This window comes from Peromyscus eremicus, chromosome 20 (genome assembly GCF_949786415.1).
Source record: "Peromyscus eremicus chromosome 20, PerEre_H2_v1, whole genome shotgun sequence".
Lineage (NCBI taxonomy): Eukaryota > Metazoa > Chordata > Mammalia > Rodentia > Cricetidae > Peromyscus > Peromyscus eremicus.
Window position 1 is genome coordinate 20290286 of NC_081436.1, and position 4782 is coordinate 20295067.

Below are 4782 nucleotides of genomic sequence, written 5' to 3' on the forward strand. Positions count from 1 at the left end.
ACTATATTTAGTTTGGGTATGTGCATTTCATGATCCATGTGTGGTGGTCAAGGGCCCACTGGGAGTCCATCCTTTGCTTCCACCATGTGGATTCCGTTATGAAACTCAGTTTATTAGGCTTAAGGATAAACACCTTTACCTACCAAACCATCTTGTTGGTCCTGGGCTATAATCTCTTTGCATCTGTCTGTTTGTCTGTGTGCGTGTGCTCATGTGTGCGTGCCTGATGCCTGCAGAGACCAGAAGAGAGCACCAGATCCCCTGGAGAATTGGAGTTATAGTTGTGAGCTGCCTTGTAGGTGCTTGGAATCAAACCCTGGTCCTCTGGGAGAGCAGCCAGTGGTCTTAACCACTGAGTCATCTCTTTAGCCTCAAGGCAAATTCTTAACTGACCCTTCAAAATCAAAAAAGATTCCAACATATGTCAAAGAATGCACATTCTCATTCCAAGAGAGAGGAATCGGGGCATAGCCAGGAAAGATTGTACCAAAGCAAGACCAAAACCTCCAGTACAGACACCAAACCCTTCAGCTCCCTGTCCATGAGGAAAGCTTCAGTTTCAAAGGTTTCAATAGCTCCAGCTTGGCCGTCTGCAGCGGCTCTCCGGCCTGCTCCACTCCTGTATGCAGCTTTCTGTCGGTGTCCATGGCTTTGGCATTTCCACCATCTTGGGGTCTCAGATGCAACCCAGGCTTCACTAACAGTTGTGCTGTGTAATAAATAGCCTTGCCACACTTACGCTCTACCACACACACCAGTACCACATGAATGATACTGCCAGGTCTGCCCAACTCAGGTTGGGCTCTGGCCCCCTGGAGCACAGTGTGGCAGCTTCTGTCTGGAAGCTGGGAAACTCTAGGCAGTTGTTTTCTAGGAGCAGAAAACCACTTTGTTTTCTCCTCTGACACTTGGAGGCTGGGCGGGGAGTGGTCTTGTGGGTGCAGAGCAGGAGGCGGTACAGCCTCTCAGCATGGGACAGGACTGCAGCATAAAGTTGCTCAGGCTGTTCCTCTCTAAGTGGCACAGCCTTTATTTTTTTCTGTCCTAGTAGGTCTGTAGACCTGCATGAGAGTAACCATTGATAACCATACCATAGACTCGGTGTTACACTGTCTTAGTCTTCTCTGCTGCCAGGCAGTGGTGGTGCACGCCTTTAATCCCAGCATTTGGGAGACAAAGGCAGGTGGATCTCTGTGAGTTTGAGGCCAGCCTGGTCTACAGAGTGAGTTCCAGGACAGTAGGGCTGTTACATAGAGAAACCACCTCTTGGGAAAGAAAAAAAAAATTTTTTTTTCTCTGCCAAAGAAATTTGGTATTTTTGAAAATTCAGCCTCAGGTAAATTCTCACGACATGGACAGAATGCAGGCAGATTCTTTGCCAAAATATCACATTAATGGCCCCTAGCCCTGTCTCTGGTTAGAGTCCTCATTCCCCTCAGAACGCTCACAAGCCAGGCCTTTGCTGTCTACATTTCTCTTGAGTATTATTATCTTCCAAGTTCCCACCAGAATGGCCCATTAAGCTCTGCTTCTAATATTAAGCAGTTTTTCTTGCCCAGAGTCCAAACTCTCACAAAATAGTCTCAAAGGCATAAACGGCATGTGGTCAGATTGATTAGAGCAACAGCCCGCTCCTGCTGTATTACACAGTTTTCTGTTGTTGAGAAAAACACGCTCACAAAAGTAAGGAGGAAAGGGTTGGTTTTTGGCTTACAGATTCAGAGGGATGGTCTGTTCTGGCAAGAAAGGGAAGAGCGGGCGCTGACCAATGACATTTAGCCACACAGGAAACAGAAGAGGCCACTACAGGACCACACTCTCAAAGCCTGCACCCAGTGTGTACTTCCTCTAGCAAATGTCTGTCCCCTAAAATGTCCCTAAGCTTTCCCAGACAGCACCAAATACTGAACCTAGGGGGCATTTTTTTTTTTCTTTTTTTTTTTTTTGGTTTTTCGAGACAGGGTTTCTCTGTGTAGCTTTTGCGCCTTTCCTGGAACTCGCTCTGTAGACCAGGCTGGCCTCGAACTCACAGAGATCCGCCTGGCTCTGCCTCCCGAGTGCTGGGATTAAAGGCGTGCGCCACCACCGCCCGGCCCCTAGGGGGCATTTCTTATTTAAACCACAGTGACTTGTGGAACTTAACCAGAAAGTAAGCCTTCCTTCCTTCCTCCATCCCTCCCTCCCTCTCTTTTCTCTTTCTCTTTCTTCCTTCTCCCTTTCTCTTCCTCCTCCTTCCTTCCTCCCTCCCCTTCCCCTCCTCTCCTTCCTCCCCCCCCTTTCTCCCTCCCTCTGCAAACTTATTTACTGGTTTTTAGAGACAGGGTTTCTCTGTAGCCCTGGCTGTCCTAGAACTCTGTAGACCAGGCTGGCCTCAAACTCAGATCCACTCCTCACCCCGCCCCCCCAGTGCTGGGATTCAGTTGGATTTTCTGGAGACATTTTCCAAGATGCGGTTCCCTCCTTTTAGATAACTAGTTTGAGGCAGGTGGACAAACTAGCCCACACACTAGCTGCGAGGCCTGTTTGTCCCAGTATAGACAGACCTAGGAATTGTCCACAAGGAACAAAGGAGCTGGTGTCTTGCTCTGAAGAAATTAAACTTGAAGGAATACTTCACTGTTTGGGTGAGCTATGGCATCGGGAAAGTAGTTATTCGTTGATAGGGATAGAATAGAATAGTACTTAGCCCTACCCTCCTCCTACTAAACAGGCCCTGAATATTTTGTAGAGGAAAATGAGACTCAAGGCTTTCAACTTGAATGTAGATGAATCAAGGTTTGAAAAAAAAAAAAAAAAAAACAAGGAAAGGCAGCAGACTGGCTATAAAGAAACGCAGGTTTAAATAAATTCAGAGTCTATCCAATACCCAAAATGTCTGTGTCTTAGTTAACAAATAACTCACGAGAACCAGCAAATCTCCCATGGACATCAACCCCAGGATGGCAGGCGTGGTGGAATTGACAAGGCTTTTTAATTTTCTTATTTATATACCTTGGGATAACACTAACTAAATAAGTGAAGGACCTTTTTGATAAGAACTTTAAATCTCTAAAGAAAGAAATTGAAGAAGATACCAGAAAATGGAAGGATCTCCCATGCTCATGCATAGGTAGGATTAACATAGTAAAAATGGCAATCTTACCAAAAGCAATCTACAGAATCAGTGCAATCCCCATCAAAATCCCAACACAATTCTTCACAGACTTGGAAAGAAAAATACTCAACTTCATATGGAAAAACAAAAGACCCAGAATAGCTAAAAGAATACTGTATAATAAAGCAACCTCTGGAGGCATCACCATCCCTGACCTCAAGCTCTACTATAGAGCTATAGTAATAAAAACGGCTTGGTACTGGCATAAGTTTCTTACTGTTTATTTTTTGACAGGGTTTTACAATGTCACTATCTAGCCAAGACTGGCCTTGGACATATAATCTGATCCTCCATTCCCAACCTGAGAATTTTTTTTTTTTTTTTTTTTTTGGTTTTTCGAGACAGGGTTTCTCTGTGTAGCTTTGCGCCTTTTCCTGGAACTCACTTGGTAGCCCAGGCTGGCCTCAAACTCACAGAGATCCGCCTGGCTCTGCCTCCCGAGTGCTGGGATTAAAGGCGTGCACCACCAACGCCCAGCTAAGAATGGGGATTTAAGATGTAGTACAGCTCCCAATTTTAATAAAGATTTTAAAGTAGCCATCATAAAAATACTATAATGGATAATTATGAATACACACTTGAATGAAATTTTGAAAGTTTTAGCCAAGAAAAACCCTTTAGAATTAAGATAACAAGCAATGGGTTGTTGCATTTTCAGTGAACATTCAGTTGCATTCAGCAGTGAATTTGGCGATTAAACAGTAGAAACTGGGCTGAGATGAAGCTCAGCTGGTAGGGTGCTTGTCTAGCAGCATGAAGCGATTACATTTGATCCCAGCACTTGGGGAAATGGAGGCAGGAGGATCACTGTTCAGGCCCACCTAGGCTAAGTGAGACCTCTGCCTCAAAAAGGTGAGACACGGTTCACTGTATCCTCAGATGCCCCGGAACACACAGGTATCCTCTGCTTCAGCTGGGATTACAGCCATGCCCAGCTGGGGAAAGTTTATTTGAACTCACTTGGATTTGTAAACATTTAAATTCTATAGAGTCAGGTGTGGTGGTGCACACCTTTAATCCCAAGCACTCGGGAGGCAGACACAGATCTCTATGAGTTTGAAGCCATCCTGATCTGCTAGCTTCAGGACAGCCAGGGTTACATGCACATATTTTTTTTTAAAACTTTTATCTTGTGGGAGAGGACATATGCCATGGAGTGCATGTAGAGGTCCAAGGATAACTGGCGGGAGTCAGTTCTCTCCTTCCATGGATTAATCAGGATGTCAGGCTTGGTGGCAAGTGCCTTTACCCGCTCCGATGGCTCTTTGCTTACAGTCTCAGCCACAGGCTGCTCACCCCCTTGTCCTCTTACAGTCGAATTAACTACCAAGGAGAGACTGTTTATGCATCTCTATACTCAAAATCCCACAGTGGCTCCTCAGTTGCACCGCAATTCAAACTGCCTACTATTTATTTTTAAAGATTTATTTTTTGTGTTATGAGTGTTTTATCTCCATGTTTATCTGCATCACGTGTATACTGTGCCCACAGAGGCCAGAAGAGGGCGTCAGATCTCCCTGGAACTGGGATTACAGACAATTGTGAGTGATCGGAAACGAACCCGGATTCTCTGGAAGAACAACAGGCGCTCTTAACCTCCGAGCCTTCGTTCCAGCCTCCCCCATGCC